This window comes from Mauremys reevesii, linkage group 14 (genome assembly GCF_016161935.1).
Source record: "Mauremys reevesii isolate NIE-2019 linkage group 14, ASM1616193v1, whole genome shotgun sequence".
In the NCBI taxonomy this organism is placed as follows: Eukaryota; Metazoa; Chordata; order Testudines; family Geoemydidae; genus Mauremys; species Mauremys reevesii.
In genome coordinates, this window is record NC_052636.1 from 24,028,479 (window position 1) to 24,047,579 (window position 19,101).

The 19,101-nt window shown below is 50.1% G+C and overlaps 1 non-coding gene and 1 pseudogene across 1 annotated transcript; both read right to left on the reverse strand.

The window, feature by feature from the left end:
- Positions 1-12,814, reverse strand: part of LOC120381560 — a 288,979-nt pseudogene extending 276,165 nt beyond the window's left edge.
- On the reverse strand, positions 8,790-8,861 carry TRNAG-UCC. The gene has a single exon. It is a non-coding gene; the product is annotated as a tRNA-Gly (tRNA).
- Positions 12,815-19,101: the final 6,287 nt, after the last annotated feature.

Below are 19,101 nucleotides of genomic sequence, written 5' to 3' on the forward strand. Positions count from 1 at the left end.
GTTGAACCCAGGCCCCCTGGGTGAAAACCAGGAATCCTGACCACTAGCCCATATGGGACTATTGGTGCATCTGACGAAGTGGGGATTCACCCACAAAAGCTCCTGCTCCAATACGTCTGTTAGTCTATAAGGCGCCACAGGACTCTTTGCTGCTGTTATTACTACAACTCTCTAAGCAAGGCCTGCACAACATACGGGCGGCGGGCCGCATGCCTCACTCATTCTAAATCCCTCGCACATGGCACTCTGGGGGCAGCCCAGAGCCCTTTGAATCTCAGCCGCGGCCGGGAGTCAGAGGGCTCTGGGCTGCCCACAGCGGCGGAGAGCGTAGAGCCCTTTAAATTCCAGCCGTGGCCAGGAATCAAAAGGCTCTGGGTTGCCCGCAGCAGCGGAGAGCGTAGAGCCCTTTAAATCCCAGCCGTGGCCGGGAATCAAAAGGCTCTGGGTTGCCCGCAGCCGCGGGGAGCCCAGAGCCCTTTAAATCTCAGCCACAGCCAGGAATTAAAAGGCTCTGGGTTGCCCGCAGCGGCGGGGAGCCCAGAGCCCATTAAATCCCAACCGCGGCTGGAAATCAAAAGGCTCTAGGTTGCCCGCGTCAGGGAGCCCCGAGCCCTTTGAATCTCAGCCGCGGCCGGGCGTCAGCGCGCTCTGGGCCGCCCACAGAGATTCCCAGCCGCGGCTGGGATTTAAAGGGCTCAGGGCTCCCCACGGCTGCGGGCAGCCCAGAGCTGTTTGAATCCCGGCATGCAGCCGCTGTTTGCCCCCGCCCCGGACCTCTGCCCCAACTGCCCCCAGGACCCCACCCCTATCTAAAGGCTGCTGCTCCATGTCCCCTGAGTGCTCCCTCCCAAGACCCCTGCTCGAACTGCCAGTTGGGACCACAGCCCCTATCTAAGTCTCCCTTCTCCTGGTCCCCAACTGCCCCCTCCAACTTTCCCCCAGGACCCCACCCCTACCTGTCCCTGGAACTCCCATGCCTATCCAACTGCTGCCTGTCCCTTGACTGCCCCCTGAACTCCCTACCCCTTCTCCAACCCCAGCCCCCTTACCGTGCCACTCAGACCAGCGTGTCTGGTTCCATGCAACTCCAGACACATTGCTGCCATGCTCCCCGTGGAGCCCACAGCCCCGCCCCAGCACCTGCCTTCCAGATTTGAACACCTCAAAATTCAGGAGTGCTCAAGCTCAGTTTGGGCAGCTGTTACGTCATTTCTCCCAAATTAATTATACTGATCCACTGTAACTTGCTGTAGAAAAAGCAGGATAAAATTGAGCAAGAAATGCTTATTAGCACTGGAATTGCTATTTTCAACAGCCATTGCCTTTTGTTTGTTTCAGGAAGACAGTGATATTGCATAGGCAAATTCCCATAGAAAGAAAGAGTGGAACAAAAGAATAATAAAGGCACCTCAACTTTTCCTCATTTATGGAGGACAGTTTTATAATATGCATCCAGATCTCCTCCAATCACACAGGCTGAAAATTGTTCCACTTTACTGCAGCTCTGTAACCATATGGGAACCATTCCTGTCTGTGTTTTGTGCACATCCAAAGTTCCTGCGGAATGACCTGCCCTGGGAGCGTTACCAGTGACCCAGGGCTGGGGAGGCAGGAGGTGTGTGTGGGGAGGCACTGGTGGGGAGCCCAGTGCTGGGGCATCAGCAGGGTGGGGGGAGGGCACTGGTGGGGAGGAAAGGGGGAAGCCCAGCGCTGGGGCGGCAGGGGGTGTGGGTCAGTGGGGGGAGAGCCCAGGATTGGGGCAGCAGGGGGGTACAGGGGGGAGCCCAGGGCTGGGACTGGGGGCAGCCAAATTTTATTTTGCTTGGGGCAGCAAAAAACCTAGAGCCGGCCCTGCCGGGTTCCCCCAGCCACCGGATCCCCAAGCCCTTTAATTTGACCCTGAGGGCTCCCAGCCACCTCTTCAGCTGGGAGCCCCCGGTTGATTTAAAATAAAGTATCACCTCCCCACCCCCAACCTTCCTTTTTGGCCCACAGCTGTTTTGCTGGGGCAGCGCTGGGGAAGGAGGGTTTGTTTCTGCAGGGCTGGACGGCCCTGGGGTGGGGTGTTGCTGCGGGGCCGGGAGGTTTTGGCCCTCGGCTGTTTTCTTTGGAGGAATGTGGCCCTTGCCGCTTTACGAGTTGTGCAGGCCTGATTTATTGTCTCTTCTGGCCATAAAGTCGACTAATTTCTGAAAAACTGAGTGTAGCATTGGGAGCAGCGTCTGATGTTTCCCTGTCTAGCCGGCTTGCTGCCTAGAACGAACGCTCCTTGAGTGGGGTGATCCACAGGGAGTAGCTCAAACCTCCACAGTGCCTGGCCAGGGGCAGGACATTAGCACAGCAAGGGAGGGGTGTGGTAGTGACATCACAAAGGCCTTTGGCAGGACCTCAGCCTATTGGTCCAAGGTGGTGGGGAGGTGGTGACCTCACAGAGAGATGCTGACATCAGCCAGGCAGGACAGGGGCCAGGGGCCAGGGAAACCTCAGAGACCCCTGTGGCTTTGCTCCAGCAAGTCTCCTTCTCCAGGTCTCTCTCTGAGGACTGAGAGAGTATTCGGGTTCACGGACGTGAGCGCCAGGAGGAACCTCTTTCGAGTTTTCTCCTTCCCTCTTAGTGATTTTACTAGAAAACAGCCGTCCCTGTTTAGAAGGTAAGAGCCTCCTGGAGGTTTGAAACCTGTTCAGTCTGATCCATCTGGTGACAGGTCACTTCCCTTCTCTATACCTCAGGCTCCTCCCCATCTGCCCAATGGGAACAGGGACAGTTCTCGAGCTCTGGGCAGTTGTGAGCCTGAGTGAGATAAGGGGCGATAAAGCCCTCTGTGAAGGAGAAAGGGGAGTTTCACGGTGTTTAGCCCCAAGGAATTCTAAAATTTGCTAAAATGTCTAGTCTGCGGAAACAAGAAATGGTCGGGGCCAAAATTTTTAACCATTGCCTGTTCTAAATCCCATTCAGGGATGTGAGTCTCTATCTTTTAGGTACCTGGGGTTCTTTGCCAGCAGGAGAGAAGAGGTTCCTGCCTCCATTTTTGTGGCTTTAACAAACCAGGTGTTGTGCCCCAGTTCTGCCTAGAACGAACGCTCCTTGAGTAGGGTGATCCCCAGGGAGTAGCTCAAACCTCCAAAGTGCCTGGCCAGGGGCAGGACATTAGCACAGCAAGGGAGGGGTGTGGCAATGACATCACAAAGGTCTTTTGCAGGACCTCAGACTATTGGTCCAAGTTAGTGGGGAGGTGGTGACCTCACAGAGAGATGCTGACATCAGCCAGGCAGGACAGGGGCGAGGGGCCAGGGAAACCTCAGAGACCCCTGTGGCTTTGCTTCAGCAAGTCTCCTTCTCCAGGTCTCTCTTTGAGGACTGAGAGAGTATTCGGGTTCACGGACGTGAGCGCCAGGAGGAACCTCTTTTGAGTTTTCTCTTTCCCTTTTAGTGATTTTACTAGAAAACAGCCATCCCTGTTTAGAAGGTAAGAGCCTCCTTGAGGTTTGAAACCTGTTCAGTCTGGTATCAGAGGGGTAGCCGTGTTAGTCTGGTTCTGTAGAAGCAGCAAAGAGTCCTGTGGCACCTTATAGACTAACAGACGTTTTGGAGCATGAGCTTTCGTGGGTGAATACCCACTTCTTCGGATGCAAGCAGTGGAAATTTCCAGGGGTAGGTGTGTATATATAAGCAAGCAAGAAGCAAGCTAGAGATAACGAGGTTAGATCAATCAGGGAGGATGGGGCCCTGTTCCAGCAGCTGAGGTGTGAAAACCAAGGGAGGAGAAACTGGTTCTGTAATTGGCAAGCCATTCACAGTCTTTGTTTAGTCCTAAACTGATGGTGTTAAATTTGCAGATGAGCTGGAGCTCAGCAGTTTCTCTCTGGAGTCTGGTCCTAAAGTTTTTTTGCTGTAAGATGGCCACCTTAAAATCTGCTATTGTGTGGCCAGGGAGGTTGAAGTGTTCTCCTACAGGTTTTTGTATATTGCCATTCCTAATGTCTGATTTGTGTCCATTTATCCTTTTCCTTAGAGACTGTCCAGTTTGGCCGATGTACATAGCAGAGGGGCATTGCTGGCATATGATGGCATATATTACATTGGTGGACGTGCAGGTGAATGAACCGGTGATGGTGTGGCTGATCTGGTTAGGTCTTGTGATGGTGTCACTGGTGTAGATATGTGGGCAGAGTTGGCATCAAGGTTTGTTGCATGGGTTGGTTCCTGAGCTAGAGTTACTATGGTGCGGTGTGCAGTTGCTGGTGAGAATATGCTTCAGGTTGGCAGGTTGTCTGTGGGCGAGGACTGGCCTGCCACCCAAGGCCTGTGAAAGTGTGGGATCATTGTCCAAGATGGGTTGTAGATCCCTGATGATGCGTTGGAGGGGTTTGAGCTGGGGACTGTATGTGATGGCCAGTGGAGTCCTGTTGGTTTCTTTCTTGGGTTTGTCTTGCAGTAGGAGGCTTCTGGGTACACATCTGGCTCTGTTGATCTGTTTCCTTATTTCCTCGTGTGGGTACTGTAGTCTTGAGAATGCTTGGTGGAGATTTTCTAGGTGTTGGTCTCTGTCTGCGGGGTTAGAGCAGATACGGTTGTACCTCAGTGCTTGACTGTAGACAATGGATCTTGTGGTGTGCCCGGGATGGAAGCTGGAGGCATGAAGGTAGGCATAGCGGTCGGTAGGTTTTCGGTATAGGGTGGTGTTAATGTGACCACCACTTATTTGCACCGTGGTGTCTAGGAAGTGGACCTCCCGTGTAGATAGGTCCAGGCTGAGGTTGATGGAGGGTGGAAGCTGTTGAAATCATGGTGGAATTTTTCCAGAGTCTCCTTCCCATGGGTCCAGATGATGAAGATGTCATCAATGTAGCGTAGGTAGAGAAGGGGCGTGAGTGGACGGGAGCTGAGAAGCGTTGTTCCAGATCGGCCATAAAAATATTGGCATATTGTGGGGCCATGCGGGTGCCCATAGCGGTGCCACTGATCTGGAGATATATATTGTCATTAAATTTGAAATAGTTGTGTGTGAGGATAAAGGCACAGAGCTCAGCAACCAGTTGTGCTGTGGCATCATCAGGGATACTGTTCCTGACAGCTTGTATTCCATCAGTGTGTGGGATGTTTGTGTAGAGAGCCTCTACATCCATGGTGGCTAGGATGGTGTTCTCTGGAAGGTCACCAATGCATTGTAGTTTCCTCAGGAAATCAGTGGTGTCACGGAGATAGCTGGGAGTGCTGGTAACATAGCATTTTATTCAGGTCATTCAGTGTCTGAAATTCAAGATCCGATGGTTAGTTTGAAAATGAGGGCTCTTGGGTCCTATTCCCAACTCTGCCACTGACTGGCCGTGTGACCTCAGACAAGTCAATTCTCCTTTCTCAGCCTTAGCTTCTCCCTCTTTCAAGTAGGGATAATAATGATCTGCTCCTACCTACCTCACGGTGGGTGGAGGCAGGGCGACTCTAGGTTTTTGCCATCCCAAGCAAAAAAATTTTGGCTGCCCCACCCCAGCCCTGGGCTCCCCACTGCACCTCCCTGCCACCCCAGACCTGGGCTCTGCCCCCTCCACCTGCACCCCCTGCCACCTCAGGAGGTGTGTGTGGGGGGAAATTCCAGATCTTTCCACCTTCTTCCAAATTCCTCCTAAGGCGCCACTTTGGGGGAATGTGCTCAGTGGGGGAGCGGCAGCCCCCCCTGCTCCCCCCTAGCTACGCTCCTGCTTGTGGGGGCCCCTGCAAGACCCAGGGCCTGGGGCAAATTGCCCCACTTGCCCCCGCCTCTGGGCGGCCCTGCTAGCAGCTCTTCTGGGAGCGCAGGGGAGGAATGACTCCCCCTTCTCTAGCTTCTCCCCGTGGGGCTCTGGGGAGCAGGGAGGGTTGTGTTATAAATTCCATCCAACTCCCCCTTTGATCCAAGCCAAGGGGCATCTCAGCTCTGCACGATCCCCTTGGCAGGGCCAAACAAGGGATGTTTTCCACTGCCCAGGAGACCCAGCCAGGGACTCAAGGCAGCCCCAGACTTTCCCTTTCTCCCTTCTGGGAAATCAAGTTCAAGTTTTACAAGGAGCTAAAGAAGCCTCAACCCCGCATCTGAATTAATGTCAATTTCTCACTGCCTGACACAAACAAATGTCATTTCAATCCCAGGTGAGTCCACTTCAGTCATTCCTCAGCCCGATTTCTTCACCCTCCTGCCTTAGCTTAGGGCATTGCGCCACCCTGTGGGCATTTCATGTCCCTTCTCAGTTTCACACACAGACACAATTTCCTTTGCATGGATCCATGAACAGCAAAACTCCTGTGTCTCTTGTCTGAGCCAGGGCATTCGATTCCATTGAAACCTTCTCTCCTGCAATGGCAACGGTCAGACAGAGGGGACGTGGCCACCTTCAGCCCTGGCAGTGAGATATTCCCTCTCCTCTTTCTTCATGCTGATGTTGTTATTCCATAAAACATGAACCATGGAATAAAAAGCTGAGTTTACTCCAGGGTGAGGAAAGAAAGGAGCCACCAACTCCCCAAAAAATCTCAGTGCCCCAGAGAAAAGCTGCCCCTGTTATTGGAACTAATGATGTGCTGGAGCTATGTTGGGAAAAGGGACTGTCTGAATTGCCAAGGCAGGAAACGAACAATCTACAGCAACATCATTAACCACAGACACACTCTAGCCATGCTCCAGCCAGTGGGGAAATGGGCAGGAATTCATAACGTCAACTATAAAAATGATACACATCTAGAAATAGTATAATTATAATCAGCCAATCAGAACCTCTCCATAGACCCCTTACGCTACAACCTTTCTACAATATTGGCTACAAATAGAACAGCGGTCGCAAGGGTGATCTATACGGTTACAGATTATGTCAATAACGTCACAGGAGGTGACACGGCATCAGTGAGACTGATACTGGAATACTGCCTCCAGTTTTGGTGTTCTCGTTTGAAAAAGATGTTGTGAAATTGGAGCTGGGGCAGCAAAGAGCCACCAAATGTTCTGAGGGCTGGAGAAAAATGCCTTCTAGGGAGCTATTGAAAGAGCTCAACCTGTTTAGCTTATCAAAAGAAGATTGAAAGGTGACTTCATTGAAGTGCCTTCAAAGAGAGAAAATATTGGGTATTAAAGGGCTCTTGAATCGAGCAGAGAAAGGCATAACAAGACCCAATGGCTGGAAGGTGAAAAGAGACAAATTCATATTACAACTAAGGCACAAATATTCAACAGTCAGGATGATTCACCACAGGAACAAGCTACCAAGGAAAGTGGTGGATTCTCCATTTCCTGATGTCATTTCATGAAGACTAGATGCCTTTCTGGAATGCGTTTGCCCCCAAAGTAGCTCTTGTGTCATACAGGAGGCCTGTGATATGCAGGGGGGGGTCAGATTAGATGCTCTAATGGTCTCTACTGGCCATAAAGTCAACTACTTTCTGAAAAATTGAGTGTAGCAGTGGGAGCAGCGTCTGATGTTTTCCTGTCTAGCTGGCTTGCTGCCTAGAATGAACGCTCCTTGAGTGGGGTGATCCACAGGGAGTAGCTCAAACCTCCAAAGTGCCTGGCCAGGGGCAGGACATTGGCACAGCAAGGGAGGGGTGTGGCAGTGACATCACAAAGGCCTTTGGCAGGACCTCAGACTATTGGTCCAAGGTGGTGGGGAGGTGGTGACCTCACAGAGAGATGCTGACATCAGCCAGGCAGGACAGGGGCGAGGGGCCAGGGAAACCTCAGAGACCCCCGTGGCTTTGCTTCAGCAAGTCTCCTTCTCCAGGTCTCTCTCTGAGGACTGAGAGAGTATTCGGGTTCACGGACGTGAGCGCCAGAGGAACCTCTTTCGAGTTTTCTCCTTCCCTTTTAGTGATTTTACTGGAAAACAGCCATCCCTGTTTAGAAGGTAAGAGCCTCCTCGAGGTCTGAAACCTGTTCAGTCTGATCCATCTGGTGACAGGTCACTTCCTTTCTCTGTACCTCAGGCTCCTCCCCATCTGCCCAATAGGAACAGGGAGAGTTCTCAAACTCTGGTCAGTTGTGAGCCTGGTTCTGACCTGGGTCCCACGTCCTCTGACACAGGATCATGTGCAGAACTTGGGAGCTCTGGCTTGTCCTAAATGCTGTAGAGTGTGAGTTCCTGGGAAAGGGCAGGGGGGTGGGAGCAAGAGGAGAAAGGCAGAGACATTGGAGATGAGGAATTGGGGGGAGAAGAGAGAAAATAAATGATTGAAGCAGAACAGGTGTCCCAACTCCATCAGGCTCATCACAGGTGTTCACAGAGCTGGGGAGCTGCAGGTTTTCCAGTGTCAAGTCTGAACTTTGATTCTAACAATGTGCGTTGAAATATCAAGAGGATCTCCACATACCTGATCTCTTCCCCCCTCCCCTTTTTTGTATTAATTTTTATTTTTACGTGTTTGGCTTAACCGTGATCTTCCCTTTCCCCACCTGTATTGCAATTTGGGGGTTATGTTTATTGTGCCTCCCTTTTGTTCATGTCATTATAATTGTAACAGCAAAGGAATCTGCAGGAGCAAAAACTGACTCAAAACTTCATTTCCCCACCATGCCGGAACATCCTACAAACAGCTCACGCAGCTGGAATTATAACACGCAAGGCCAGGGGATGGGAGATGCAGGTTTCCAAGGGTTCTGTCTTTCTCAGATGACACATTCCAGCCCCTTGTGTGCCTCCATCCTGTATGACCTGCTGGACTTCGACACATTTATTATTTCATTCTCTAGATAATGTGATTGTAACACAACGTGACTGAAATTAAACCACTTCCAGATGAGGAAACAACAAAGGAGAAAAGCCATTATTGCATTGGCTGGGAATCAAACCCAGATCAAGTGCTTGGAAGGCACCTATGCACACCACTATACCACCAATGCATCTGGCAGGAGTAGTTTTCCTGCAGGCTCTGTGTGCTGGCAGAGGGAGTAACACCTGACCACAGAGTTAGTGAGCAGGGTGGATGGGCTGGAAGCTGCCTGACAGCTGGGAGCAGAGTTAGGATCCCAGAGTGACTGAAAGGGAGCGAAGGTGAAAACAGATCTCACTGGGAGCTGGCCCCACCCCTACCCGACCCCTAGGAGAGGGGAACTGAAGCTCAACTTCAATCACAGAAAAATCTTCCCTGAGGAGGAAGGGGACAGCTTGTTTTAAAGACCAGGTTTGTGATTGTTTCTGCTACATACGGAGGGGCTGGGTAGTGCTGATTCCAGCCCCGACTCTGGGAGGATAAGGAACAAATTCAGGCTGCCAGTGAGGGAGGGAGATGATCTTTTGACAGTGACGGACGCCTCGTCCTAAAGCCCTTTGTCTGCCCCCTTCCAGTGACTGTTTGGTACAGGAATGCAGCCTGTACCAAACTGCCTGTACCAGACTCCTGGGTCTCTCCTGGGGAAATAATGTTTCTGTGCAAAACACCAAAGCTTTTAACAGAAAGGAAGAAAAGGAAATGGCCACATGATGGGCCTAGGACATAAGGAATGAAACACACATGGGCGGTGAGTTATATACCCACATGGTGCCCGGGTACCAGCAATATTCAGAGCCCTGGGGCCCAGCTCCACCAAAGTTTGGGGCCGGGTCTCCCCTCTGGCCCCACCTGCCACCCCCCGTGCTTCCCCCGAGTGTCCCCCGGATCCCCTTGCTGGCCCCATGCCTGTCCCTGGGCCCCGGAGGGAGCAGAGCATCCCTGCCTCTTCCATGCAGCTCCATGCTGCCTCCCTGCAGCAACTGCTGCCACAGGGTCCTAGTGCCCCCCCTTCCCAACTCACTGCCAGGGCAGACTGACTCTGAGCCTGCCCTTCCACCTCAGACCCTTCCCTTTTCCAGCGGGACCCTCCACCATCACAGCCCCCCCCCGCTGCAGTCACCACTCCTGCCCCCTGCTGGGCAAGGAGACAGCCCCATCCCCCACCCCAAGTGAGGCTATAGTCAGGTGCAACAGCAGGGGAGGCGGTGCATGCAGCACCCCCCGGCACCCATAATGGGGGAGGCGAGGGAGATTCCTGGACCTGAGAAGGGCCCTAGGAGCACCTGCAGTGACAGTGGTGGGAGTGAGTGTGCTGCTGGGGGAATGAGGGTTCCTCCCCAGAGCTTGCTGCTGCCAGCAGGAAAGGGCTGGGGAGTCCTACTTTCTGGCCAGTGTCCCGGAGCAGCCTGCCTGCACCCCAAACACATCCCCAGCCCTGCCCCACCCCAGAGCCCACACCCCCAGTCAGAGCTTTCACCCCCCCACCACATCCTCAACCCTCTGCCCGATCCCTGAGCCCCTCCCACACCCCAAACCTCCCAGCCCCAGTCCCAGCCAGAGCCTTCATTCCCCCGCCGACACCCCAACCCTCTGCCCCAGCCCTGAGCCCCTCCCACACCCCAAACCTCCCATCCCCAGTTCCAGCCAGAGTCCTCATCCCCCCGCACACCCCAACCTTCTGCCTCAGCCCTGAACCCCCTCCAACACCACAAACCCCTCATCTCCAGCCCCAGATAGAGCCCTCACACACCCCTGCACCCCAACCCTCTGCCCTAGTCCTGAGCCCTCCCACATCCCAAACACCTTATCCCCATCCCAGACACAGCCCTCATCCCCCTGCACCCTAACCCTCTGCCCCAGCCCTGAGCCTCTCCAACACCCCAAACCCCCCAGCCACAGACAGAGCCCTCATCCCCCTGCACCCCAACCCTTTGCTCTAGCACTGAGCCTCTCCCACACCCCAAACCCATCATTCCCAGCCCCAGCCAGAGCCCTCATCCCCCTGCACCCTAACCGTCTGCCCCAACCCTGAGCCCCCTCCTACATCATGAACCCCTCATCCCCAGCCCCACCACACAGCCATCACCCCACACCCCAACCCTCTGCTATAGCCCTGAGCCCCCTCCCACACCCCAAACCTCTCATCCCCAGCCACACCCCAAACTCCCTCCCAGAACCTTGGGCAGGTGGGGGGCGGAGTTTGGGCAGGTTCTGGGCACCACCAAAATTTCTACAAACCTACCGCCCATGGAAACACAAGATGCTTCTCCCATGTGCATAGACTTTTAACCTTGTTTGTGGTGGTGTTGTATCCATGTTGGTCCCAGGGGTCCTCTGGGGCACCGGGCATTGGCCACTTTCGGGAGAGTGGGCTAGATGAACTGGTCTGACTCAGTGTGGCTGTTCTTATGTTCTAACTGCTGGTTATGGAGGAGACGACCTTCCAGGCTACACAGAACTGAAGAAGGGTGCTGGGTTAGCTCCACAGCTTGTCTCTTTCACCAACAGAGGTTGGTCCTCTGCAAGCTCTTACTCTCACCCGCCTTGTCTCTCTTGGACTCTGAAAAGTGCTTTCTCTCCACTCCCTTTGGAGAGAAGTTAAGTTTCCCTTTGGGCAACTATCAGGCTGAAGCAATTGTATTGACTGTGACACTAGAATTGAAGATTTAATATTATAAATAAATGAGTCTAAACCTGAGGTTCTGGTTTTCACATTGGTTTTTCTAACTCCATTCCCAATTCTCTTCTAGAAAGGCCTCCAGGACACCTGCCCAGCCCAGCAAAAGTGGCAAGGAGAAAGCCCACACTGCTGCTCTTTCAGGTACTTGAAGGCTGCTATCAAATCCCCCCTCACTCCGTCAGTCCCCAATCTGTGGCAGTGCCTGGGATTCTTCCGTCCTAAGTGCAGGACTCTGCACTTCTCCTTGTTGAACCTCCTCAGATTTCTTTTGGCCCAATCCTCCAATTTGTCTAGGTCATTCTGGACCCAAACCCTGTCCTCCAGCGCTTGGATTCTTTACATGCTTTCACAGAGCAAAGAGCACATGTTCCATGATTTCATAGGGCAGAGTTTTGTGCTATCGGGAGCTTTCCCTGTGTGAATTTGACAGGTGGATCAACATAGAGACACATTGTGACCCTTCTCAGGGTGCTGAGGACTGTGAGTCTCCTTGTTGCCACCTGCCACAAGGAAGAGGGAGTTTTGCATTTGGCAGCTGGATGTTAGTGACCAAACTCACCAGCCAGCTGGAACTCAAGGACCCTCCTCTGAGCTACAGCAGCCACCTTAACCCTTGAGTTCCTTCAATGTGTCCCCCTCTGGGGTCCAGCCCGGATCACCAGATACTTGGTGAAATCCCAGATCCTCTCTTCCCCAAGTATCCCAGGTTACTAGTTTTACTGTGGACCATTACTACTGTATTTCACACAGCACCTGAGTCCAACAAGGAAAAAATGTATTTAACAACGGATAGAAATTTAAACAAATAAACGTGAGTGATGGAAACCAACTGTTACCAACTAAACAAAGGCAGAAAATGATAGAATAGAAAGGCCAGCACAAAAAACAGAGAGAGGAACAATAAGATACTAAAAGGACAATGGTTGGAACTCTCCATTTCTCTCAGTCTTTGGATTGATGGGTACTAGAGCTGTAGCAACAGTTGAGGAACCAGGGTAAATTAAATCTAAGGTTTGAGCTGCTGGTGAAGCATTTCCCACACTCACTGCATTCACAGGGCCTCTCTCCTCATGGATTGTTTGATGCGAGCTGCGATTGAAGGTTTTCCTACACTCACGGCATTCAAAGGGCCTTTCCCCTGTGTGGATTCTCTGATGTTGAGGAAGGTCTGAGCTGCTAGTGAAGCATTTCCCACACTCACGGCATTCATAGGGCCTCTCTCCTCTGTGGATTGTTTGATGACTAATGAGGTGCGAACTGCGATTGAAGATTTTCCCACACTCAGTGCATTCATAGGGCCTGTCCCCTGTGTGGATTCTCTGATGTACAGAAAGGGCTGAGCTGTGAGAGAAGGTTTTTCCACACTCCCTGCATGTATTTTTTCTCTTTCGCCTGAGGATATCCTGCTGTGTTGTGGTTTCCATGAGGATCTTCTGAGTTCCCCAACAGGAAATAAATTTATCCACTTTCTTCCCTGGCTGGTTTCCTTGATCTGTTTTTGGTCTGTGCTGAATCTCCCAGGATTTTCCCTCCTCATGACTCCTGGACACATTCCTTTTCGATCTTTGAGATAATGCTCTGTTTTTACCCACTGGCTCAACATTTTCAGGCTGAGAATTCTGCTCCTCTTTCTCACATGCCATTGCATCACCTGCTGTGATAGAGACAGAAACCTCAAGCAGGGATGGAAAGGGGAAGACCAAACAAAAACAAGTGCTGAAGACAGGTCAAATAAAAATCAGGAGCTGAACTCCCCCAAACTCTTCTCCCAAATAGGAGAGAGGAGGGGGATGAATTCAGCCTTCACATCCCATCCAAATACGCAGGGGGAAGGGAGGAAGCTACTGCCTGGTGTCTGCTAGGATCTATAGGATGCCATGAGCTATAGTTACCCTGAGGATACGACCCCTGCTAGGGATAATAACGAACCGAGAGACCTCCCCAAGAGCTTTGTAGGGCATCCCAGATGTTTCCTTCAGGCACTTACAGATTCTGAGGTGGTTTAATGTTTCCTCACCTGTGCAGGAAGATCTCAGGATCTCTCTTTCCTCTGAAGCCTGGAGGTCTGGGACCCATGGCTCTTCCCCTTGTTGCAGTTGGGAGATTACATCAAGTTGGAAAACTAGAAACCCTGCTAGAACTAGGAGTTGCTCCAGATGTAGAAAGGGGGATTGAAGACAAAATGGAGATGATGCAGCTGCCCTTTACATTCCTTTTGCCATGTGGCCTGTACTTCCTGTGTCCCAAACACAAGCTTCACAGCACGTGGCATGGAAAAGCCTTGGAGTTCTCATTACACAGGCATACCCCGGCATGTCTTGCTGACTCAATAGGTGTATCCCCTTGGTCCTTTCCATGGGCTCATTGTACAGATGATGACCCTGAATGGGCCATCAAACAGGCTAGGCAGTGTTGATGCCAATATGTCTGGGGGTGTCACCCAGAAACACTGCACAAGTCTGGAAATACAGATTTACCCTACATATCTATAACTCACAATACAAAGGTGATACAAACGTAGAAACAAAATTATCATACTTGGCAAATCATAACATTTTCACTGACACCTTACATGGCATATCTAGCACAATTCATTGCAATTTTATCAGATTATATTATTATTTTATTATTAATACCAAAGTGTCTCACAATTCCATACAGTGTCACACTTGGTAAACCAGTGAATTCCCAGGACCAGTTCCCCAGGTCCTTGAAGATGCTGAACACTATGCTTATGAGGGATTGAAATACCCATATATCTGCTGGGAACACACACACACACAGACACTGTGTCAGTCTATACCCCTGTGTTCATGCTTCTAGAAAATTATGATCAATTTTGTACGCAGTATGGCTTGTGAGGTATCATTTCAAAACACATAACCTACTGAATATTATCCTCCTGTTAAAATGTGTAGTAACACTGTATGTAAAGTTATGAGATTTTACAGTATGATATTACTGAAAAAGTTACAATTCTGGGGAACACCTACAGAGCAGTTCCTCAGAGACAGCAAGGCAAACAGCTGGTCAAACAGCCATTCTCCTGCAGAGGGAAGGTGTGAAGACATTTACATTCCATCGCAATCCAGAGCAGTGAGGAGTTGTGTCATCTGTAATCCTGGGTGAGTTTCAGTGTTCTCCTGCTAGAGCTCCCCTGTCTGGATATCCCCAGCCAGCATTCAAGGCCGCACCGAGTGTCTGTGTGATAAGTCACCCTGGACCAGCAGCTCTGACTCCAGCCACCTGCTTGTTACATACCAAGCCCATTCTGGTTTGGGTAGAGAAGGCTCAGGGTTTGAGAGAAGGCCGGGGGTAGGAAGCTTCTATTCATTATGCTGGACCTAACCCCCAGTTTTACTTGAATAAAGAGGACATATTTGGCACTGTGTCATACTGCTCCTGTGCTCTGTTCCCAAAGTGTTCTGCAGCTTGGGAGGGTCTCTGGTAGTGTGTGTGTGTCACTGGCATATTGGGGTGATGCTGAAACAGGACAGAGTAGAGGTGGCATTGTGGGGGTGGCATGAACTTCACTCTTCATTTCTCCTTCCAAGAACAGAGGGGACAGGAATCCTTACCCAGCGAGGTCACATTCTCATAGTTCTGCTGCATGACATCCCAATAGAGGGCTCTCTGAGCGGGGTCCAGCAGAGCCCATTCCCCCTTGGTGAAATACACAGCCACCTCCTCGAAGGTCACCGGCCCCTGAAAGAGCAAGAGTCCAACACTCAGGACCTGCTGCCCCACTCACAACCCCACTATTCACGGAACAGCAGCACCAGGGAAATGGACGCTCTGGGAGGCCCATGTTAACAGAGTCCCACCTCACCTAGCTTAGAGCAGCCAGGCGGCATCAGAGGGTAGAAAGAGAGAACCTTTGTGTCTCCCAGCTGACAGACAGAGGCAGGGTCTTCACATTTATCACATACCTACTAGCCAGAGCTTGATATAGGAGATGGGTCTGTCTCTGGACCCTACTGGTGTCTCCCTGGTAGGAATCCCAACACTCTTCAAATAAAATATATGGAAGAAAGGAGAAGTCAATAGTAAAGAACAGAAGTTAGAATAGTAGAAAGTTGGTAAAGAAAGCTATCAGAAATCAATGACCAATCAATGACAATAAGAAGGAAGTTTTTAAAAGTATATTAAGTACAAACTTTACTAGACAGAAATGGCAGAATTATCAAAAATAACACAGAAGAGGTAAAAGTCCTCGATAAATATTTCTCTCCTGGATTTGGAGAAAAACAGATGATGTACTCGTATCATAAGATGTTGACAACGACACTCTTTCCATTCCAACAAGAAGTCATGAGGACATTAAACAGCAGCTATTAAAAATCAGACATGTTTAAATCAGCGGGTCCTGATAACTTGTATCCAAGACTTTCTAAAAGACCCTGACATCTATACTCATCAAGAGAATGAAGCAGCCAATACTGGATTTCATTCATTAATAAAGAATCAAAGAAGGGTAATATGATTAGTGCCCATTATCAAAGGTTTAGAGAAAATAGATCCTATCAAACTAACGGGATATCCTTATTGGATGACATCAAAAGTTTGGTTGCAGCTAATAGTATTGATGTAATATACCTAAACTTCTGTAAGAGATATGACTTGATCAGCACAATATTTTTACTAAAAAAAATTAGAATGATACAAAATAAACACGGCATACATTAAATAGATTAAAAACTGTGATAGTAAATGGGGAACCATGGTCGAGTGGATTTCTTTCTAGCAGATTCCCGCAGGGACTGGTTCTTGGCCCTGTGCTGTTTAACATTCTTATCCATGAGCTAGAAGAGAGTATAAAATCATCACTGATAAAGTTTGCAGTTGCTATAAAGGTTGGAGTTGGTGGTAAATAATGAAGTGCCAGTAGATTCAGGCTCCATCACTGGAAGTCTGGGAAGTTGTCCCAGCCCTGGCTGGAGGGTTATTTCCTGTTCCACAAAGAAGGGAAGTTCCATTCCCAACTCCTATGCCTTGAAATTAGGCCCTATCTGACACTACACCCCCATATTCATGATAGTGGTATGGTTATAATATGATTAGGACATAATTATGATGTATTTTGTACAAGATGCATTATGTGTGGTGTCACTGGAAAAGTTATGATTTGCTGAAAATGATTATCCTATTTGTGTGCACATATCACGTTCGTATCTGAAGTTATGGATATTGACTCTGTATCTGTATTTCAAATGTGCTTACTCTGGGTAACACCCACAACGAGCCTTTCAGGTAGAACAATGAAGAAGCCAGACAGTGCTGATGGCTCATCAACAAAGACAATGGACTGTGGAATCGCTTAGCCTTCCTGTGAATGTTTCAGCCAGTCTATGAGTCATGGCTACTATGACTCAGCAGGCCATGCTAGGGCCTGTGACCAGACCACATGACACTAAACTCCATTTTGGTACCTGTATTTTTCCACAAACTGGACTGGGAACTGAGTTTGGAACAAAGGGTTCCCGCCATATGGAAAAGCTACATAAGGTGGGGTGTGACATCATCTCTTGGTCTCATTCCCCACACAAGAGAACTCCTGGAAACACCTAAGAAACAAAAACTGAAGTGGGGGAAGTGCTGGTCCCAGGGTAAAGAGATTTCTAGCTTGTGTATGGAAACTTGGGGGACTGCTTGTACCATCAGTCAGGGTGAGAAACTGCTAATTCAAATTCTATCCAGATAGTATGTTAGGCTTAGTTTGAGTTTCGGTATTTGCTAAATAATCTGCTTTGATCTGTTTGTTATCACTTATAATCAATTAATCTACCTTTCTGCAGTTAATAAACTTGTTTTATGCTTTATCTTAACCAGCGTATTTTGAGTGAAGTGTCTGGGGAAAATCTCAGCTGGGTTAGCACAGGCTCGCTGTGCACATCTGTCCCATATCGAGGGGAAGGCGAACTATATTAATGAGCTTACATTATCCAGATCCCTGTGCACTATAAGATGGTATAATTCTGAATTTATACTACAGCAAGTGTGCAAGGTTGGGGAGCTGGGAAATTGGTTGTTGTCGTCTGTCTCTCCTTGAGTGGCTTAGGTAAAGCACTCAGGTAGCTTAGTTGGGTGTATGGCGCCACCTGCTGTCGTGTTGGGTGATAACAGGCCCTGGAGAGGCTGGCTGAATCTCCAGCAAAGCAGTGTGAAAAGGGCCAGCACAGCTTGAGGGTTAGAGGGCACAGAGGTTCCCAGAAGCCCCCCAGACTGCACCCCGGGGTGACAACCCATCATACCCTAAACTACACTAGTGTCAGCAGGTTTGTCACATCCTGTCCCCTCCCTTTCTCCACCCAAGATATTTCCTGCCTCCCACCACCTCTAGCAATTCCCAGCTTCCTAAGAATTTACTGCTCCTCTCCCTCCAAACAGAACCCACCACCAGCTCCCTGGTAATCCCTTACCTGAGCCAGCTCCACTGCAGCCATTTCCTTCCCCCTGGGAGGACGGGATGATCTGGAGCAAAACATGGACGTTATTCTGTAGCCTGCTGGGGTGAAAAGGACAAGGTGTAAGAATTCAGATGGGGCTTTTGTCCATTCCACAAGCCGATTCCCCCCAGGTTTTCCCCTGCTAATGGACATTCTAGGTTCTGCCACACTGGGAAGCACAGAGTGACCGTATCCCAGTACAGGCCAAGCGCCCTCCCACCAGGGTGTAACCCTCTGACACATGGTGAAACCCTCCCAGCAGCAGAGTCTCTCTGTTACACTTATCAAGTTTGCGGACAATACCAAGCTGGGAGGGGTTGTAAGTGCTTTGGAGGATTGGATTAAAATTCAAAATGATCTGGACAAACTGGAGAAATGAGGATGAAATTCAGTAGGGACAAGTGAAAAGTGCTCCACTTTGGAAGGAACAATCAGAGGCCGAAGACGAGCAGAATCCAAGGAGTCACTTTGGGGGATTCTCCCTGTCATTGTCCCCAAGGCAGCTCTCTCAGGTTTACAAAGTTCTTTGATGTTCCAGCCTTTATACAGTCTCTCCTGGGAGTGCCCCTTTCATTGGCTGGGCCTAGTTTTAGTTTTCGGTAGTTAACAATCTTGGTTTATTGTTTATCTAACCAGTGTGTTTGGATTAAAGTGTGTTGGAAACTCCGTTTGGGATAACAAGCTGGTGTATGTCATTTTCCACTGATGAAATGACAGACTTCATATGAGCTTGCGTTGTTCAGTAGCGTGCTGGACAGTGCAAGACGCACATTTCTGGGGGAAAGTTGGGCACTTGAGAATTTGCTGGTTTTCTCCTGAGGTGTAATTCATGAGTGGCTGTCTAGCAGCACTCAATACTGTGTAGCTGGGAGAGAGTTACATGCTGGAGACTGTGTGACAAGAGGGGCTGTTCTCGCGGGAAAACAGTGGAAAAGGCACCTCAGGTTGGAGAACTGAGGGGACACAGCTATTTAACAGTCCAGATTGTACTCTGGGTAATGTCACAGACACTCATTATGACAGAGCCTCTTACACCACAGAGAAAGTAAATCCATGTCCCAAAAATCGAAGACTCCAGACAGAGGACAAGTCTCCCTGGCACTGCTTCTTGCTGACAGAGAGGTTCAGAGACAGTGAGAGAGTCCTGGGGAAGCTGGGAACAGGAAGCATGGGCTGGTGGGGTTCAGTGGAGAAAGGGAACAGGAAGGGCAGGGATATCACTGAATGCAGGATCTCAGCAGTAC